The sequence below is a fragment of the Tachypleus tridentatus genome, chromosome 8 (genome assembly GCF_004210375.1).
Source record: "Tachypleus tridentatus isolate NWPU-2018 chromosome 8, ASM421037v1, whole genome shotgun sequence".
In the NCBI taxonomy this organism is placed as follows: domain Eukaryota; kingdom Metazoa; phylum Arthropoda; class Merostomata; order Xiphosura; family Limulidae; genus Tachypleus; species Tachypleus tridentatus.
In genome coordinates this window covers 148709522-148732127 of record NC_134832.1, presented here as the reverse complement: position 1 = coordinate 148732127, position 22606 = coordinate 148709522, and the positions used below count along the sequence as shown (strand labels likewise).

At 35.0% G+C, this 22606-nt stretch overlaps 1 protein-coding gene across 2 annotated transcripts in view; it reads left to right on the top strand.

Annotated features, from left to right (window-relative positions):
* LOC143223734 (C-terminal-binding protein-like) overlaps nucleotides 1–22606 on the top strand; it is a 73200-nt gene that overhangs the window by 1384 nt on the left and 49210 nt on the right. Inside the window, exon 1 of one of the 2 annotated variants that reach the window (XM_076452095.1) lies at nucleotides 20245–20620. The exons of the other annotated variant lie outside the window; for it this stretch is intronic. The gene's annotated coding sequence lies outside the window, so the exon portion shown is untranslated. Of the gene's footprint in view, nucleotides 1–20244; nucleotides 20621–22606 lie in introns of those variants that run through there. 2 annotated transcript variants of the gene reach the window in all.

Sequence of the window (22606 nt, the reverse complement as noted above, 5' to 3'; positions counted from 1 at the left end):
AAAAGAACAAAACGAATTCACGGAATATTAAAATCAGAGTCTCACACCAAAATGAAGTATCCAGAGAAATCTTCCAGAGCAAAGTAAGTAAGGGAAGAACATTAGCAGAAGTTGAAGAAGGTATGAAAAGACTTGCCCAGCTATTTTACTCAGGCGTTCTTCTTTATGTCATGGATTCGTTAGCACGACCAATTTATGGATACCATAAAAAAAAGATGATATGATAATTAGGCTGTGGTAAAGAAGGTGTAGATCTTTAGAGAAACTCTGTAGTTAGTGATGCAACTGGAGCTAGTTAGAAACATCATCTCCATCCCCACCCTCTAATGATAACGTAGAAGAAGTGAAAGTGTTAAGCAGACAGCTAGCTACATGGAAGGAGAAAACAGACCACATAAAACAGATGTTTCAAGTATAACTTATGGAGTTCGTTCAAGAGGATATTAGCAAAATGAACTGTTATAATTGCATGAAATAAGGACATTAAAAACTATAATGTAAGGACTTGCAGTTGGTATTAAGGCTGAGGAAAACAAAAAGGTATCAAAATACTAGGACTAGCTGGATTTATGGGGTGAAGTTCAGCTACATATACCTCAGATGAGGAAAGAGGCTTATTGTATGATGATATTGTTCATAAGTTTATGGTCTTATTGATGGAAAATGTTGCAGTGCCCTAATTGACACTAGTTCTATAACTACAACTGTTTGTTATATATAAATGGAAAATTGGCTGCAGAGATAAAGAAGGAAGAGGAGTTTATGTGAAGAGCTGGTGGTCATAAAGTTTCATCAAAATTGAATCTACCTTGGAAGAGGAGTTTATGTGAAGAGCAGGTGGTCATAAAGTTTTATAAGAATTGAATCTACCTTGGAAGAGGAGTTTATGTGAAGAGCAGGTGGTCATAAAGTTTTATAAGAATTGAATCTACCTTGGAAGAGGAGTTTATGTGAAGAGCAGGTGGTCATAAAGTTTCATCAAAATTGAATCTACCTTGGAAGAGGAGTTTATGTGAAGAGCAGGTGGTCATAAAGTTTTATAAGAATTGAATCTACCTTGGAAGAGGAGTTTATGTGAAGAGCAGGTGGTCATAAAGTTTCATCAAAATTGAATCTACCTTGGAAGAGGAGTTTATGTGAAGAGCAGGTGGTCATAAAGTTTTATAAGAATTGAATCTACCTTGGAAGAGGAGTTTATGTGAAGAGCTGGTGGTCATAAAGTTTTATAAGAATTGAATCTACCTTGGAAGAGGAGTTTATGTGAAGAGCAGGTGGTCATAAAGTTTTATAAGAATTGTATCTACCTTGGAAGAGGAGTTTATGTGAAGAGCAGGTGGTCATAAAGTTTCATCAAAATTGAATCTACCTTGGAAGAGGAGTTTATGTGAAGAGCAGGTGGTCATAAAGTTTCATCAAAATTGAATCTACCTTGGAATAGGAGTTTATGTGAAGAGCAGGTGGTCATAAAGTTTTATAAGAATTGAATCTACCTTGGAAGAGGAGTTTATGTGAAGAGCAGGTGGTCATAAAGTTTTATAAAAATTGAATCTACATTGGAAGAGGAGTTTATGTGAAGAGCTGGTGGTCATAAAGTTTTATAAGAATTGAATCTACCTTGGAAGAGGAGTTTATGTGAAGAGCAGGTGGTCATAAAGTTTTATAAAAATTGAATCTACCTTGGAAGAGGAGTTTATGTGAAGAGCAGGTGGTCATAAAGTTTTATAAAAATTGAATCTACCTTGGAAGAGGAGTTTATGTGAAGAGCAGGTGGTCATAAAGTTTTATAAGAATTGAATCTACCTTGGAAGAGGAGTGAGTTTATTTGAAGAGCAGGTGGTCATAAAGTTTCATCAAAATTGAAGCTACCTTGGAAGAGGAGTTTATGTGAAGAGCAGGTGGTCATAAAGTTTCATCAAAATTGAATCTACCTTGGAAGAGGAGTTTATGTGAAGAGCAGGTGGTCATAAAGTTTCATCAAAATCGAATCTACCTTTTTGTGTAAAGTTTCTGTGTACCTCGTGATGTGTTGATAATTGACATTGAGAAAGAGTGCATATTGGGAATTGATTTCATGTACATACATGGATGTGAGGTTATGCTAGCTGCAGATCTCACCCTGTGACCAGTGAATCCCAGGTTGACTTTCCACTAGAAATAGTAAAGGTAATCTTTACATCACCGAGAAATAAGATTCTCATGTCAAGTGTTATAAGTAATAGTTCTTCATCAAATGAGTTACGCAACTATACAATCCAGCATATCCTACGACAGAGCATTTTGAGTTACCTCCGTTCCTAAAAGTTGCATGTACACTTACAATTTTTATTTGGAACTTGTTATTGGGCAGACGATTACAAGTCCATGTTGATTTGACACTTTGCTATTCTTTTTCACAGGAACTTTAAGTTGCTCAGGGCTGTGTCTTCAGTGTCACACTATTACTACACAACTTCTTTCTACTGTTGCAAATGAGGTCTATTTTGATGACTTCCACATCTCGTGTCGGTTGTCAAACATGAGGTTTATTGAGCACCAATTTTAGACAAGTCCTCACTCGCTTGTTGAAGTGTACCACACTAAACGGATTTTATTTTACTTTCTCCAAAACCGTTTGCATGCACTTTTACCACTAACAAGGTATACACCTTGATCCTGAACTCTGTGTAGTTGATGATGTTCTTCCCCTGGTCCCTGAGATAGAGTTCATGGGTCTTATCTTTTACTGTAAGTTTACTTTCATTACTCACATCAAGCAGCTATACATCAAGCGTACAAGGGCACTGAACATCCTCTGCGTCCTATTTTCCACCTCTTGAGAAGCAGGTTGATGTTCTATGCTGAAGATCTCATTTAATCTAAACTGGACTATGGATCTCTGGTCTTTGGTTCTGCTAGGACCTCGGCCTTGAAGAGGCTGAACCCCATTCACCATCTGGGGCTTCGGCACTGCACAGAGGCCTACTGCACTTCCTCAGTCCAGATATTGTACACTAAGTCCTAGAAACCTCTTCTTAACCTATGCTGCTTGCAACTTTCTTTGTCATATGCTTCTAAACTTCAATTCTTACCACAAAATCTTACATGTGGTTGTGTCTTCCATTCTCAGTAACCTATGCTTCTTCAAAATAGACGGTCTGCCATTCTTTCTTTTGGCTTTTGTGTTCACGTACAGCTGGCTGAATTGGATATGTCCTTGGACGACATTGCTGTTTTGACTGATCAGTCCATCCCACTGCGGCTTATTACCATCTCCACCTCTGATCATCCTATGAGTCATCTGAAGTAAAGTGAATATTCCCGATTGGTAGTACCGTCCTCTGTTGAATGGTTATTTTCTTTTATCTGGGACTGATCCACCAATGTGTGGCCTTTAAGACCCTCAAGTCACAGTAGCCCACATTTTACTGTCTTGCCGTCGTTGCGACTCTGAGCAATGGGACCATTTTAGACACGTGTTTTCTTAAGTGTTTAGCTCTGGCATTCGATGGTGTCAACGGTTATGGTGACACTGTCCAAATTTATTTAGTTGTAAATTATACGAGCCATTAGCCTCTTGAATTCTATTTAAATCTTTTATCTGAATTTTGGATATTGTTTAGTTTTAACTCGATTTATTTTTACATTTTATAACAATTTTACTTTACGACCAATAAACGCCAACCAACCAACAATGATCCTCTGGGATTAGTTTCACAGGAATATTGGGCTCCTCAGTTGGTTTACTTTTCAAAGGACAATTCTTCTCTGAAGTTACCCATTCTGATATAAACTTATTTTCAAAAATTATCATGGGGACGATTTTTGGTTTGAAAGGGCAAGGAGACCAGTCAAAAACAACTTCTTACCAACTCAGTGAAGAAAAAACGGTATCAATGGGGTCTAAAATACAAGAACTAGATGCAAGAACAATGGAGGAAGGTGTTATTCAGTGGCGAGACTCATTTCTTCGTACGGGGTCAAAGTCTGCATGTTCGCAGATCTCCAGGTGAGAAACTTTGAGAATCTCACATCAATCAGTTCGTAAAACATCCCTTGAATAAAATGTTTTGGGGTTTTCAGCTACTATGGCGTCGGTGGCTTACATATTGTAGAAGGTATGATGCGAGGACCACAGTATATCAAAGTTTTGCTGAGAAGAGTCGTTCCAGGATTGAAAAAGAGATTTCCAGATGGATCTGGCACTTTTCAGGAAGATCTGGCTCCGTGCCACACATCGAAACTTGTGAAGAATTTTATGACTACAACGCAGATAAAGGTGCTGGACTGATTTGAAATTTCTTCGGACTTAAATCCTATTGAAAATCTTTGGGCGATTTGTAAAGACTTCGGGGAACAGACTGTACTACGAGAGATAAGCTAATTGAGGCCCTAATTGAGGTGTGGTACCGCGATCCAAAATTAGTAAGGATTGCAGTCAACTCGTGGACTCGATGCCAAAGCGGATTAATGATCTTCTGAAAAATAAAGGCGGTCATATCATGTATTAATTTGTGAGTAATTTTCGGATTCTCAGAAATAAAACGCAAAAAATTCAAAAAATCGTAATTTTCCGTCTTGTTTCCGTTAATTTGCACAAGGGTGTAAACAGCATTTGCTAATTGGTTTAAAAGTGTGTGGTTGAATCTCTTCGCCATACTATTAAACAATGGATGAAAGGCTGTTGTCCTGTTCGTTTCTTATCTGACACATTTCCACAAATAAGGCTGCTTGAAAATTTCACCTTTGATCTGATTAAAGTTTTATAAGCACACTAAATTTTAAAACGAATTCGTTGACCATTTTCTTTGCTAGAGTTTTCTGCTTTTTTTTTTGAAACAGCATATGCTTCTAACCATTTAGCGAAACAGTTCATCACAACCATAATATATTTATTCCAAAGAACCAAACACGTCAACAACAACTTTCTCAAATTATGTTCCAACATAGTATTTCTGTAGCTGCTGCAACTGCTTTTTTCACAAAATGTTATCACTGACAACATAGTTAATATATCTAACATCAGTTAAATACACACTCTGGGAACTTAAACTGATATCAGTACGTCTTTACTTTTCTCCACTGTTTCTTGATACCTAAGTATTCAGCTGTTAGAAACTTCTGGAGATAACTGAATGCTGCACAACGTATACATTGTAGAAGCAGTAGCTGTAGTCGTTGTTTTTGCCCATTGGTATCTTTCCATTTCTTAAATAACAAGCTCACTTGTAAGCATAACGAATAAAACTGTCTTTGGGCTATATGGAGTAACTGTTTTCCACGAAGATTTGTCTTAAATATCATTGATTCACTGAATAATTGGTTTCAAACTCAAATATTTTCGTAAAATTTACGTCCTTCATTAAAACATGCTATACAAGTTTACCTGTTTGCTTGTTGTTAGGCACAGAGCTATATAATGGGTTATCTGTACTGTGCCCTACACTAGTGTCAAAACCTAATTTTTATTATTATAAACCTTCAGATTTACCACTGAGCCACTGGGGAATTAGTCTTTAAGATAAAATATCAGTTTTTTTATAATTCTCTCAAGGGTTATGTACAATGTTAAGGTTTCTGACATCATTTTGCTATTTTACCTTCTGAATTGTGAACATTCACCACCTAGTTCAACATTCCATGAATGTCCTTTTAGTGTAAACATTTTCTATATAGTTGATAACAGAAAAAAAATCGAACAACGGCTCCTTCTCTATTATGCAGTATCTCCTTTATGCAATATTCATTGTTTTGCTGTATCAATATGATCTTTTTGATGCTGTACTTGTGGTAACATTTTTCATAATTCAAAATCATAAACATCTGTATCTAAAATCAGTGAAATTCCTAGATTTCGGTATGCTAATACGGGAGTAATGGTTAATTCTTTTTCCAGTGATTAAATGCTTGTTCATAATCAGTTGTTGAACAAAACATATTTGGTTCCTCAAGTAACTTGTGTAGAGAACGAGCTATTACAGAGAGTGATTTTTACAAAATTACGTTAGTACGAGGACAGTCCCAAAACTCATTTTACCTCAAACAACAAATGTTTACCAATCCTGAACAGATGTATCTGTAGGCACTTCCTCCTACTCTGTCAATTACCTGTTCAAGAAACTCACCTGTTGATCAAGTAACCTACACTTTTTTAAAATGGACTACGATTAAGGTTTCCTTCTTTCAACCAGTATCATAGGTCTTCCTTCTGTGATTTGTGATTACGTCGTCTAAGTAGATGAGCACAACATTCCAGGATTGTTCAGAAACATCACACTCTATTGGTTGTTTAAATATAACGTGTGCATTATATAATCCTAATGGTAACACAACAAAGTGTTACAATTAAGTTCTTACAGTAAAGTTTGTCTTCTCCCTAATAGTTTCGTCAAATTTCACTTTCTAATATCCACTCTTAATGCCCAATGTTGGAAATCATTTTAATCCAGACAGATTTGTTTGTTTTGACTGTTTGCTCTGTTCACTGATTTTAGCCCCAGATTTCAACGTTGTAGATCCATAAATTTACCAATTACCTGCTGCAAGACAATCCAGAATACAGTCAATTTTTGGCTGTGAATTAGTAGAAATCATTTTTGTTAGTCCATTCACCTTCTGGTAGTCCACATAGAATCTTATGCGTCTATTCCTCTTCTTCTTCAGAATTATAATAGGTAAAACCCAAGAACAAATAGTCCATTATATCACGTCTTGTTCTTTCATAACTTCTATCTTTTTGGAAACGTCAATCAGTTTTACAAGTGAGAATTGGCTGGCTAACTAAAGTATTTAGTCTGTATCTCCAGTATCAATATTGTGAGATCTATTATTTTTTTACCTAAATCATGAGGTAAACTGTGGTGTATTTCAGGGGTGAGACTTGCATGTCTTTGGTAATATAAAATTGTAAATGAAGTGATGAATTATTATTTCGTGATAATTTAACACCAGACTTCCTATGTCTTACCTCAAAGGTAGCTATTTCTTTTACTCTTTAATGGGAAGTGCTACCTCTGCATCTTCACACCTTGCAATGCCCTATCCAAATGCGACTTGAATTTTATGGTTTTTTAGATTCATAGACCCGATGATAACATATTTATTCTACAGAGTTCCTCAAATCATTAGTCCCTTAAAATTGGAGTTTTTGGTTTATTCCATCACAATAACTAAATGTAAATTTATTCCTAAAAATCTGTTATATAAATATTTTACTTCTAAGTAGTATAATAATTACCTTTCTTGTTATAACTACAAATTCAACTTGTGGTACTGTAGTTATTTTGTATTGTACATAGACTGCAAAGTTGTTTGAAATTAGCCTAATGTCTCCACATGAAGTAATTTTCCAATATGAACTCGACCTTTATTTAATTACACACATACATTATGTTGTTTAGAGAAGTTTCATCTTGCAATTGCTGTTTACATCAATCCATCTTTTTTTATTCAAATCTGTAGGCAATTTCTCGTGTTTTTTTACCACATAGAGTCGTAAAATTACAGTCTTTTCTCATTTGAAACAGATGGAGTAGTCTCAACTAACTTTTGACCTAGCTTATTCCAGTTTCTACAGTGCTCTCTGTAGTTCCTTCAATTTCGTTGCATTCTGAGATAGAGGCTTAATAACTTCTATTGATTTCCCTCAGATTCAGCTGTAAAACTATGTTTCCCTCATTTATGACAGTGCCTTTTCTTAAATTCTTTAAAAGGAGTTTTTGTTCCTTACAGTTGTCTACAGTTTCGATCGATGTGTTATTTCAAGTTACACGTGAAACATCTTTTTTCTTATGGCTTATTTCATACATTTTGTGTGACAAATTGTCTTAACTTATACTTTCAGAATTTTTAGATTACTGATTCAACGCTACTTGATCTGATGATCCAGTAAATTCTAGATTGTATTTTTAATGGTTTATCTGTAACTTTGATTGATGCAAATCTTATCACTAACTGGAGAGCTTCCTTGAAACATGTATGACTACTTTTCTTCAGCTTACTTCTCATATCCTCGTCTGTTGTGGCATCTATAAATTGATAATCAGCCAACAAATCCATAATTTTACGTGGGTATATGGGTAAGATGAGTAGACAAGCTTTTCTAAATCTTCTGCAAGTTTAGCTAAAGTATTTTCTTTCCTTACGTACCCTGTTCCATAACTTTACCTTCTTTTCTGATGTCTCTTTAAGCCTGTTGGTTAAAGTAGTCATAACTACGTCATAATTTTTACAGATCTCAGCTAGTAAGTTGCTTAATCATGTTATAATGGAACTCTTGCTTATATGATACTGGAAAAACGTTTATATTACTCGATTTGCAACCCCCAACTTCGCGAAATTTTTATCCTGTGTAAATGTACAGTTGCAATAGGGTTCACGACTTTTGTGTTTCGTCTCCGTTTACCGTCAAGGAGTACTTTACTTTTCTCTATCTTAGGGTGCAGATGTGACATTATGAATATGTCACACGCGGATCTATTGCACTGGAGCCATCTATATAAATATAATAGTTCTGTATGATGTATGTCTATGAAAATACTTCAAAGGTTGTGGATGGATCTTCACTAAAATAGGTGTGAAGAATCATTAGATTCATAGGAAAATGTACATAAATTTTCAGTTTTGAACTTTGCGGTTTTTGCGAGTGTTTTTGCTGAGATTTTATTTTAATCACTACTGCGCCCCTCTTGATGGATATTCACCAAATTTGACATGAAGGTTTGTTGGGCCCGTGAGAAGATACGTGCAAAATTTACGGTTTTACATTTCGTGTTTTGCTGTTTTTATGGACGTTCTATTGTTGTTTTTTTAAAATCATGTATGAAGAAAACAACTTTTCATGTCCGATGCTAACCTTTCATAAATCAATAATTTACACAACTTCCGTCCAGATGATGGGTACCCCAGCTAGCGTTATTAGAGCTGATCCTTTTAAAAGGGCTGCGAGATGAATATTTTCCTGTTTACTGTTTCACCTGTTCACTCGTTTATGCTTCCTGTGGTACTTTTCCATTACAGTCTGTTGGCTTCTTGATTAAGCAATGTTGTTGAACTAGCCATCTAGATTCTGGAACTTTATTCAGTATTATCATGGTTGAAGAAGGCGAAGAAGTTCTTGCTGTTATAGATGACACAGTAGTAGTGGTGACAGGTATAAGCTAGAGAGGTTCACTTATTTAATCGCCCCAGTGGCTCAGGGATATGTCTACGGACTTACAACGCTAAAATCTGGGTTTCGATACTCGTGGTGGGCAGAGCACAGATAGCCCATTGTGTAGCTTTGTGCTTAATTCAAAACAACAACAACTTATTCAATATCTTATGATAAATAACGTTCCACCTTCTAACCCTTTAGTAGATGCAGAAAGAGATACGGCTGGCTGGATCTTTGCACGTACCAATTCCAAATGATTTATTCTGTCACTGATATCTTTTTGTATTTCAGTTTTGTCATCATAGGCTTTCAGTAATCCATTGATATCTTTTTTGTACTTTTTTAAACTTGTTTTAGTCATTCTGTATGTCCCTAATAATTCTGTGATTGTCTTCATTGAGGTTTGTTTTAACCTTTCATCATTCATGGAAGTATTGCTTCATTATCGCACAAGGTATAAATGTACATGTGGAGTTAATAATACACAAGGGTCAATTCTTCTGCAATGTGGAGTTAATAATACACAAGGGTCAATTCTTCTGCAATGTGGAGTTAATAATACACAAGGGTTAATTCTTCTGCAATGTGGAGTTAATAATACACAAGGGTCAATTCTTCTGCAATGTGGAGTTAATAATACACAAGGGTCAATTCTTCTGCAATGTGGAGTTAATAATACACAAGGGTTAATTCTTCTGCAATGTGGAGTTAATAATACACAAGGGTTAATTCTTCTGTAATGTGGAGTTAATAATACACAAGGGTTAATTCTTCTGCAATGTGGAGTTAATAATACACAAGGGTCAATTCTTTTGCAATGTGGAGTTAATAATACACAAGGGTTAATTCTTCTGCAATGTGGAGTTAATAATACACAAGGGTCAATTCTTCTGCAATGTGGAGTTAATAATACACAAGGGTCAATTCTTCTGCAATGTTACGTCTATTTTTCTCAATCTTCTCTTAAATTATTTTAATTTATTTTTTCGTCTTCATTCAGTTTTCTACCTCTTTTTTTTCTTTCTTTCTTCACTTCCGTTGCACTGTTTCATCAGTTCCAATAAACTTTCCATCTAGCTTCGCATTGTCATCATTAAAGTCACAATTTGTGTCTCAGAACGGCTGGTGTTAACACCTATATTGATAAGGAGAGAACAACGTTTCGATCTTCCTAGGCCATCTTCAGGTTCTTCTTAATTTTACTTCTGACACTTGTGTTTAACGTGTTCTATGAAACTAGTGTTTCAGTAGTAGTTGTGGGCACAGCGCTGATAACCCATCGTAAAGCTTTATGCTTAAAATCAAAACAAATAGACTAACATCCAAATTAAAACATAAATTCCTCTATTTCAAAACTGCCCCCCAGTGGCTCAGCGGTATGTCTGCGGATTTACAACGCTAGAAACCGGGTTTCGATACCCGTGGTGGGTAGAGCACAGATAGCCTATTGTGTAGCTTTGTGCTTAATTCAAAACAACTATTTCAAAACTACAAACCTTCATTTGCATAAATCACATGCTTATTTCTCGTGTTAACGTCGCCTATTAGAGAGTAAACTGAAATTTAAACTGAAAAAATAGATTAGCTTTCAACACGAATAAACGAAATATTAACTAAAATTTAACGTATCATGGATCGACCACAACCATTTGCTAAACCTAATTAATAACATTAACACCAAAACTGAAACCTACTTGGAACACAAGCAAAACTTTAAACTGAATAAATTGAATTACGTATAAAAATATTAACAGTACAGATCCTAATAAGGTGATTTTTAACATCAGCAATGTTGTACTTGTTGACCACTGTAAATTTTCCCTAGCCGAGGGCCTAAAGTTTTGCGCACCCTCTCCTGAACTTAAATCCATTGATTACCTGTTCATTTTTTATTACACTTTAATATCTCAACCTATTACAAAGAGGAATTATCCTTTTAAAACAAAATCAGCCTCGGGAATGTCGTTTTATCATTTTAAAACTTCAATTCCCACCAATCCTGTTCCACCATTATCCACGAATAATATACTGCCTTAAAACACCGACGTGATGAAGGTACAGGTGTTGTTATCCTTAGTAAACCGAATTACGCCAGCTTTTCAGTTCTGAAAGCGTATTATCTACTCCTATAAATGCCAAGATCGTGTATAAATACGCGTGTGGTAACTGTACTGCCACTGACGTTATTATGCGCCAATTACACCTGCGCAAATACGGGAATATCAAAGAGAATTGGTAAACAATTAGTAGATCCATCAGCCTCCACAATTGTCACACATGATAAAAACACCAACCACCCGTCTTGATCAACAATTTCAAAGCCCTCTCATCTGGATTACCTGGTGTTGAACTTTTAATTAAAGAAAGTTTATCTATTATAAATGAGTTCTCAACTTTGCATAACACCACGACTTCGCTACAATTAAGTCTGTTTTGAACAAATTGTATAGTAATGTTATTTTTTCAAGCACACTTTCTGAGCTCATAGTTCCATTATCTCTTGATCGATTTGAGATCTAATCACAGTTTTGGACTCAGGAGGTCAAATCCTTTTGATTCATATAAGTAACCAGATCTCACAGCTTAATTTTTCAAATCCCGCTTAAAAGAATTTGAGTGTGAGGGTAAGCTGGTAAAGATCCTGCTGAGTAATAAAATCAAAACGGATGCACGCGCGTCTCCCGCTTCCTTCGTATTACTGACGCACATAAAAATAGATAACAAAACGAAAAAATTCTCATGGATTAATTTCCTCTAATACTGCTTTAGAGAATTTTTATAATCTGAGGGTCGTGGGTTCGAATTCTCTTTCCACCAAACATGCTCGCCTTTTCAGCCGTGGAGGCGTTATAATGTGACAAAGGAGTACCCCAAGAGTTGGCGGTTGGTTGTGATGATTAGAAGCCTTTTCTTTAGTGTTACACTGCTAAATTAGGGACAGCTAGCGGAGATAGCCCACACGTAGCGTTGTGCGGAATTCAAACCAAACCTGACTCTGTATACTAAATTAACGAAAAACTCAAACACTAATTCTGTATATTGTACAAACACTAAAACATTGACTGTATACGGTAATAATCCAAACTGGCCCTCTATACTTTACTAAACCAAAAAACTCAAACACTAGCTTAATATGGCTTCTAACATTTCCTTATGCATGTTACGAGTGTAACAGTCAGTTCCAACATTTATTTATATTAGTTGTTTACAAGAAGAGAGGTTTCAACATTGCCATAGTATTGAAATAAGTGTGGCTCCTGGACATTACATTTACAACATTCGATATTACATGTTTCTTGTGCAAAGATGACTTCTCAATCGTTTTACGTGTCATAAATACTCAGTACTCTATTCCGAACGCTTACCACTAAATGGCTTGAGCTATGCCTACATGTAATATGGAGAGCTATGACTGTCACGCCTGCCACTACTTTTTTTAAAAGAATTAGTAACGAGAGCTATTTTCGCATACCAACATTTCTATGAATCATTCTTCAAAAAATATCTTATGTCTGAAACTCCTGTGATATTGGTGCACACGCAAAACCTATGTATTCAAATATTTACAAGAAATACCAAGAGAGAATCCTCAATAGCCGCGGCACTTTTGTTTGAGTAGGATTAAAGTAAATTAATCTGAGGCTTTTTCCCCCGTTTTTATTAGCTATGGTTTTTATAGTCCTCTTCAGGAGACGAACCACAGTACGTGAATCTACCAGTTCTATTTATATATCATTTATAACCGTTTCAACTATAAAAAAAAAATCTAGACTTGCCACCCGTCCTTCCTTGTGCACTGTTGTTCTGAGAATGTATTACAACTCTAATGGGGTGGGTTTGTGATCGATGTCTTATCGGCCAATGAAAAACTCCACACATTGTTGATATACAGGTACATTGTAAGAATGGAGTCGCTTGTCAGTTATCTACATACGAAGACCACCTTCCGAAGTTCGTTTATTAAAGGCATGTGAAACAGTAACCTATCTCACAATAATCGTGACTTCACGTAAGTGTAATTTGAATAAGACACTGAAAAGCTAACTTAATTCGAGAACCACTAGCTCGATTAACTTTTTGACCGGTGTGAGCTGTTGTAAAAATTGAACAGTTTAATTTCTTGGAATCCATACGTATTGTTTGATGTTAACTTTGTATAGTTAGACTTGGTAAGAGAGTTTCGAATTGGTTCTCCTGTGTATTACTTGCCCGTATATGAAAACAATATACATTCGCATACATGGCATGTTAGGCCTACGTTGGCAAATAATTTCCTTAACTATTGAAATATAACAAATTAGTAAATCATTACACTTAATAGTGTCAGTTCTACCCCTGTGTGCAGCAGTGTTTAATTATAACACATAAAGACAGGCAGTGTATTCAAACAGTGAGGCCAGGCTTAGGTTAATTAGCATGCAATACTGCGGATCTGACGGTATAAGGTCCGAGTTGCGATATGTCGCTGAACATGCTCTCCACCATGGGGGGTGGAGTGAGGTGTTGTAATTCTAATAATCAATCTCGCTGTTCGGTTACGAGTATCACATGTGTTACTTACTGACTACTCTCTAAATTAAGGATTGTTTTGCCTAAAACTTTGGGGTCTGTGATTCCCCACTTGACCCATGTGTCGCATAAATATTCCGCTGCTTTGTCTTTGCGGCTTCTGCAGGGTTAATATACTGCAAAACAAAACGTTGGTTTAAATAAAAAAATGTTGTTTTTTTTAGATATTTATCTGGATTGCATTGGTCGTTTTATTTCTTAACTTCTATCAAATTGTATAAATCCTTCCTTTGCGCACTACAGATTTTGAAAGACAATATAACAACGGTTATAGATTGCCACCCAGTGGCACAACGGAATGTCTTCGGACTCAACAACGTTAGAAAATAAGTTTCGATACCTCTGATGGGTAGAACACAGATAGTCCTTTGTGTAGCTTTGCGCATAACAAAGCTAACAAGCGGTTACAGACGTCGAAACAGCGTGTCCTGGGAACTTTTGTCACCAAATTTGTGTTTGAATTGGAAAAAAATTAATAAAGAAAAAAACAAACTGAAATTGAAGTTAGACATAAAGAAGAGAAGAAAAGGTATGATATCAAAGTGACTTTATATGATTTATAATTTTTGTAGCAAAGCCGACCAAAGTAAAATAGGATAAGCACAATGTTTTAATATAGGTTTAGAAAAAAATAATGTAGTGGAACGGCCAGGAAAATCACATGATTAAAGAAATAGAACGTTCATTTATAAATCAAGTCTTGTTATTATAAAAGTAAGAGTTGTGTCAAATAAATGAAGTGTGGTGTAAAGTAAAATAACGAGGATATGTTTAACTGCGGAGAAACTGTATCACAATAATCGTGAGTTAAGCCTAATCTGCGGAGAAACTGTATCACAATAATCGTGAGTTAAGCCTAATCTGCGGAGAAACTGTATCACAATAATCGTGAGTTAAGCCTAATCGTATTGTTATAGGTTATATTTTAATATTATATATTTCATTTTGAAGTTACCTAGAGAGAGCTACGCGTCGTGAAAACATTAAGATAAATTTAATGCAATATACCCAAAACACGTAAAAAATTTTAAGAATGTGATATCAAGTGTTCTATCACATTCGAAGCTATAATAAAAGTATGGGATAGTTTTCCAGGGTAAAAATGTCATGAAGATACGTCTATTTCAACAAATAGAGTTAATTCAGTTAGCTTATTTTCGTGAAGTATTTGAATCTGTGTTTGCTATTGTGCTTACTGAGTCCATTTGTACAGAAAAGTTTATTTTACGTTAGTCCTAATATTGTTAGAGAGATTTGAACATTAATTGTAACAAGATAATTTAAAATAAACTGTAAACTAAAGTATAACGTTAGTACAAAGTTTTCAACCTGAACAGATCGTCAAGCGTATAATCATTAGGAAAAACACCTGTGAGCCAAGATTTTTCCTTTTATAAAACGTGAGAAGAAAGGTATTGTAGCTAGAGCTTAGCATGATTAGGTGTGAATTTGAGGATATAAGGTTCACATTTCATTGTCACAAAATCGTATTGTATTCTTTAGGGTCGTGGATGGGTTACTACTATGACAATCAACTCCCACGATTTGATTAAAGTCCCTCAAGAGCCGACATTAGGTGATGTTGACAAACTTCCTCGGATTTACAACGCTAAATTCAGGGGTTCGATTCCCCTCGGTGGACTCAACAGATAGCCCGATGTGGTTTTGCTATAAGAAAACACATACACACACACTTCCTTCTTTCCGGCCTGGCATGGCCTAGCGCGTAAGGCGTGCGACTCGTAATCCGAGGGTCGCGGGTTCGCGCCCGCGTCGCGCCAAACATGCTCGCCCTCCCAGCCGTGGGGGCGTTATAATGTGACGGTCAATCCCACTATTCGTTGGTAAAAGAGTAGCCCCAAGAATTGGCGGTGGGTGGTAATGACTAGCTGCCTTCCCTCTAGTCTTACACTGCTAAATTAGGGACGGCTAGCACAGATAGCCCTCGAGTAGCTTTGTGCGAAATTCAAAACAAACCAAACCAAACTTTATGATCCTAATGAATCTCTATACCAATTTTGGTGAAGATCCATCCACACGCTTTGAAATATTTACAGTACTGTTATATTTATATATACGGGCAAGTGCAATAGATCGACGTGTGACGTATTAATGACGTTATAACTATACCCTGAGAATGAATGAAAAGTTCGCCGTGACGGAGAAATGAATGCAAAACGGGCAATCGTAACCCCTATTGCAAATCTACAAGTACACAGGATAAGCATTTTGCGAAGTTGGAGGTTCCACATTGCGTAATAAAAATGTTTTTCCAGTATCATATAAGCAAGAGTTCCATTATAAAATGATAATGATTACACCATTAAGACATAATTAGCAGCTTTAGCTTGTTTGAATATTTCAATTAACGAGTAAACACTGTGTCTTACTAGTTTTTTAAGCTCTCTCTATTTTAACTCTTTTTTTTTTTTTTGTTCTGCATATAACCTTTAAAACGCAACTGATAATTGAAATGATCGTTTGGTGTGTATGCTTTTTACAAGCTTCCCCCAATGACACAGCGTTATATTTGTAGACTTAGAACTTGGGATGGATTTAGTATTATATATTTGCTTTAATATCTATGTTTAGATCAGTTTAATATATATTTAGAAATGCGTTTAACTTATAATATTAAATGTGTATTGCAAAAGTCCCTCCTATTTTCTAAATTTATAGAAGATTCTCGAGTGTAAGAATCAACAATATATGTATTACGTTGTTGCCAACTGAGTTTTCGAAAATCTCGCTACAAAAGGTAGCCATCCCAACACGCGGAGAGACAGTTTAATATTGTTGGTCTACCACAGTCAGTGTACTATAAACCCCGAAAGCTATAATTGTGATAAACGCTTATTAATCGGAAAACTACAGATATTTGACCAGGAACGCTTATAAATTTCGAACATTACAAATTGTTTAACTTCAGAGAATTAAACTCGGATGTTGGTATTTCTACACGGACATTAAATAATTTATTTGGTGAAAACTTGTATGGGCTCATTGAAGCAGATAGCTAGCTTCCCAGTCAAGTGAATTGTACCTGTGTATCGAGGTGAAATTAATTCGCTCGTCGTGAACCGTCAGTTCCAAACAAGATAGAAGACTCAGCATTGTTTATAAGTTTGTAAAAGCTTGTGATTATGAATTATTATTTGTAATAACCATTACTGTAAATTTTATTGCTGTTTGTATATCAAAATATATTTGTGTTAGGAAAGAAAATTGTGTGTGTCAATATTGTTGGCAAATAGCATAAATTTCATACATATCGATATTCAATTAACTTTTAAGTTCAAATTAAAGTTTCCGGCTGTTTAAGATCGTAATACGATAACATATGTAACATAATATATTGGAGACTCGTCCTAATGTTTAAGACCGTAATACGTTAACATATGTAACATAATATATCGGAGACTCGTCCTAAATAAATTATAATGCGTAACGAACGCTATAATTCGGGGTTCAATACCCATGGTGAGCAATGCACAGATAGCCTATCGTGTTGCTTTGTGCTTAACTTCAAGCAAGCAAACAAACATACAAGCCGGCGTAGAATGATTATAATTATACTTGTCATAAGACATTAGTATTAGACGTTGTTATATTTTTAAACAGTACATTTTAATCTAAGCTGTTAGGGATTTTCAAGAATCAGAATGGTATATAGTTCTTAAAAGGGTACTAGGTTAAGAATGTAGTGTTTTAAAATGTAATAGGTCTAGTATTAATTAATGTCTTATGACAAGTTTCATAATAATAATTCTTCTTTGGCTTGCAAAAGGCATTCACACCATAACAATTGTTGTAATAGGAAATGCTTTTATATAAATAATGTTCCGACAATTACCAAGTATATTGATCCTCGCTAGTATAAAAATTTCGGACATAAGTCTTCTCTGTATCATGTTCACATCTACCCAACTTTTTCTTTTCGAGACAGGTCCCGACCTTTCCTTCTTTCCACTGCTACCTTTGCCTCCACCCAAAAGACCATTTAGTGAGACATTCCCCACCCAAAAAGTCAAGAATAATAATGATAATTAATTTATTAAAATAATAAAAAAAACCACCACTTAATCCTAATAACAATCCACGAAAGGGGACGAAGAGGAACTACAAAGTTCCTGAACACCCCAGTTGGAGAGAGAACTCTTCGGATTTCTCTCTCTCTCTAAACTGAACCCCTGCCACGTTAGTTTAGTTTAGGTTTAGCTTCTCTGTAGTAATTAAAAAAAATATAGTGGGATTAGATACACTCTTCTCATTATTAAAATACATCTGGACCTAGATTTAAAATGCAATTCTACAAATGTGATGGGCTTAATACCAATGTGTTATGATAATTATAAATAGATAATACATACACCCTTATGTAAATTAATTGAAACAAGACGAAAAATTACGATTTTTTCTTTTTTTTGCGTTTTATTTCTGATAATCCAAAAATTACTCACAAATTAATACATGATATGACCGCCTTTAGTTTTCAGAAGATCATAAATCTGCTTTGGCATCAAGTCCACGAGTTGACTGCAATCTTTACTAATTTTTGGATCGCGGTACTACACCTCAATTACGGCCTTAATTGGCTTATCTTTCGTAGTACAGTCTTTCCCCGAAGTCTTTCTTTACAAATCGCCCAAAGATTTTCAATAGGATTTAAGTCCGGAGAGTTTCCAGGCCAGTCCAGCACCTTTATTCGCGTTGTAGTTATAAAATTCTTTACAAGTTTCGATGTGCAGCACAAAGCCAGATCTTCCTGAAAAATGCCAAATCCATCTGGCAATCTCTTTTTCAATTCTGGAACGACTCTTCTCTGCAAAACTTTGATGCAAAACTCGCATCATACCTTCTACGATATATAAGCCTCCGATGCCATAGTAGCTGAAAAATCCCTTAAACATTTTATTCAAGGGATGCTTTACGAACTGATTGATGTGAGATTCTCGAAGTTTCTCACTTGGAAATCTGCGAACATGCAGACTTCTTTGACCCTGTATGAAGAAATGAGTCTCGTCACTGAATAACACCTTCCTCCATTGTTCTTGCATCCAGTTATTGTATTTCAGACCCTATTGATACCGTTTTTTCTTCATTGAGTTGGTAAGAAGTTGTTTTTTGACTGGTCTCCTTGTCTTTTGACCGACATCAAGAAGCCTACGACGAACCGTTGAAGAGTTGACTTTTATTCCTTTGACCTCCAAATCTCTTTTTATGTGAAAAAATGACTATTAAAGGAAATCAGCGGGTCCAGCGTGCCTACACCGGCTGCCATGCTGTAAATATAGTAAAATGACCATTTGTTTCAATTAATTTGCACAAAAGTGTATATGTATATTTCTTGGTATAAAAAAATTAATTTTCGTTTGTAGAATAACAGAATTTTCGTGAAGGCAAATTTAAGTTATTTGGTTGCAGTATTAGAAACCCATCTTAAAACCTTGTTGTGTACCAGGCTTTCAACTGGGTACCTTTGGATTTGATTTGGAATTTTTGAAGCGAAAGTTACCCTACGTGCTCAAAAGTCAAACGACTGCTTTAAAGAGCACAAATATTCAGTTATATATTTCTTAATTTTTAGTGCTAACCAAACATACGGCTATTCGAAAATATGTCTGACTGTCACCTTCATAATGCACCCATAGCTTAAAGTGCCAGTGGGTTAAGCGGCATCACATCTCTAACCTCGGAATATTGCAATCAGATACAATAGTTGTTAGGCCCGCTTGACCGGAATTATTTTGAGATTAACAGTTGGCTTACACATTCGCTGCAAAATCGTGCCAGCTATTCAACAGTTAAGACAGAGGAACTCACTTATTTTCACAATTCAACATCATAGTTTACTGAAGTTTTGTTTTAAAAGTATTAAGATGGAAAATATTTCAAAGTAATCAAAATTGTACTCGTTTTAGTCAAAAAACGTCTTACTACGCATAAACTGTTGGTTCATTCTGAATCTTCAGTTAGTAGAGAAATGGTATGGCTTGAAAGAAATTATGGGCCCAATCCTGTTGTGAGAGATGGAAGAACAACACTCGTTGACTTGAACAGTATTTGAAAGTTAATTCGCTTATTATAGATTCTTATCAACGCGAAGACTTTAAGACTATGGGATGTTTTGAGTTACAGAAAAGTCTTATTTATGATGGTTGCGTGAATCAAACCGCTAACAATGTCATCAGATCGTCGAACCTTTGACATATAAAAACAGATGTAAGTGGAATATGTTTGTATTACGGGACAGCATCTCATATTTTTAATTTATTGCAAGACATATTTTGAAAATAACGTAGACTTGCTACTGAATAATTAGCAATAGGTAGAATTTACAAAGTGAAAAGTGGGATTATAACAGGTATATTATTTAAGTATTTGCATAATAATTATTATTATGCAAAGTATTTTGATTTTAAAATATTTTTTATACGTTAGCTAACTCAAAATTGTTTCTGTGAAGCAATATACCGATGTGGAACTCTCACCCACACGGAATGTTAAACAATCTATCCTGCTATTGTTTGTAACGCGTGGTCGCTACCAGTCAGGTGACCTTGAAGGCTGAGCAAGGTGTTGTGTGATAGGGCTGGAGGGTACATATACACGTACGTATATATACACATATATGAGGAATGTTCGGGTAACTGAAAGGATGAAAATGCAGACAAAAAAAAAAAAAAGGGTTGAAGGTTTTAGTTTCACCTTTTGCGGTGTCTCCATGTTTTACGAATTGTAGGCCTAACCCGAGTGCCTACTGTTGGAGCCAATACTAGTGCTCTGCTTGTCGTACAGATATGCTGTAAGTTCTAGCGCTTTTGTGTAGGCCTATTACAAGCAATTACTAGTTTTGAAGTTCTGTTAGCCACGTTGTTTAGCTGCAGTACAGTTTCGACGTCGAGAGAAGTTTGAAGAAAGGTAAGATTAATATTTAATTTTTTTTCATACATATTTTTTCTTTTCAAATTTCACATTCACATTGGAGACCAGCTCCAACTTAAGGTTAAGACAAGTAAATTGGAATGTATATTAAAATTATAACTAATCATTTTAAGTACCGTGGAAATAATGTCATCATGATGAGGGCGGCCCAGTGTAAGCTTAGCGAAAATTATAGATTTTCACAAGTTGACGATAGCATATTTGATTGGTTATGTGGAAATTAAAATACACTTCAAAGCTGTTGATTAAACATTTTTATTTCTTGGATAAGTGAGAATGTTATTTAGTAGTTATATTATTAGTACTGCGGTAACAAGTATTAGACACAAATATATATATATAATAAAGTTATATAAATGTGACAAAACGTTTTTTATTACATAACGTTGGACGATGTATTTTTCTACGTACACAATGATTTTAAAGACAACCTGTATATAAAAATAATAGTTATATTTATCGTTTTATGATTTTGGTTAAATACAGTTTCGTGAAGTCAAGTGAAGTATATCTTAAGATTTAAATTATAATCAACATATATATATATATATAACTATATATATATATATATAGGAGCTTTTCTTTATAATTATTCTGTATATGCTCTCCCAGTGGCACAGCGGTATATCTACGGACTTACAACGCTAGAGAACGGGTTTTAATACCCGTTATGGGGAAAACATGGATAGTCCTTTATATAGCTTTGTGTTTAATTTGTTAGGTATGGTAATTATCTCGGACGAGTCTCCAAATTTTTTTGTTACGTTCATTACGTATTACGATTTAAAATTTTAATTTAAAAGTTAATTAAATGTCGATATGTGTTGAATTTAAGACGCTTTGTCAACAAATTTCTTTCTTAATACAAATATATTTTAATATATATACACACACACACACACACATCAATATAATTTATAATAATAGTTATTTCAAATAATTGTTAAGAATATTGGTTTATATACAGGAATTTTACAAACTATACTGAGTCTTGTGCCTAGTATAGAACTGAATATTTCATAGACGGTCCAGGTCTACGACGAGCAAATTAATTTCGAGTTGATTTTGTTACACCTCTCTTAAGCTATCTAGCTTGGTTGTTCTCACGCAGCTTATAAGCTGACTTTTTACCGACGAATATATTTAATGTCCTCCTATAAATGCAAATGTTTCAAGTTAATTCACTGAAGTTAAACGGTTTGTAATGTTTGAAATCTGTAAACGTTCCTAGTTAAATGCTGTAATTTTTCAATTAATCAGCATTAATCGCAATTATAGTTTCCGAGGTTTGTAGCACACTGACTGTAGGGACCAAACAATAATAATTACAGTCTCTTGTCGCGTCGATTTATTTACTTTTAGCTAAGCGATGTTCTAGAGAGTTCAGGTGGCAACAATACTGACAATCACATTATTGATTCTTACACTCGAGAATCTTGTACAAATATAGGGAACATACGGGGCTTACTCAATACACATACAACAATATACGTCACATGCGTCAAACTGCAAAAACGCAGATATTAAAATAAATGTATAAAAGTAAATCCGTTACCAATTTCAGCTAACCTGTATATGAAACAAATTCTAGAAATATATGTGTGTGTATATATATATATATATATATATATATATTATATGTATTAGCTCTTAGTTTAGCCTTGAATCTATAGTATTACTCGCAACTACGGTGAAAAGTCAAATATTCTTTAAGTATTATAAATAACTATTATAAATTATAAAACACTGAGAAACTAATTCTTTTTTTTCATAGTAGTGAAACGTGGTTACTACTTTCGTCGTTCTTACATAATTTTAAATATGTAACACTTTTCCACTAGTTAAGTTATTTACAATTAGGAAATGTCTCATATCACCTGTGTGTGTTACGTTCTGTTTAACCAAAGCAAATGGTTGACGGTTAGTGCAAGGTAACCTAAAACCCAGGACATGAAAAGCTGT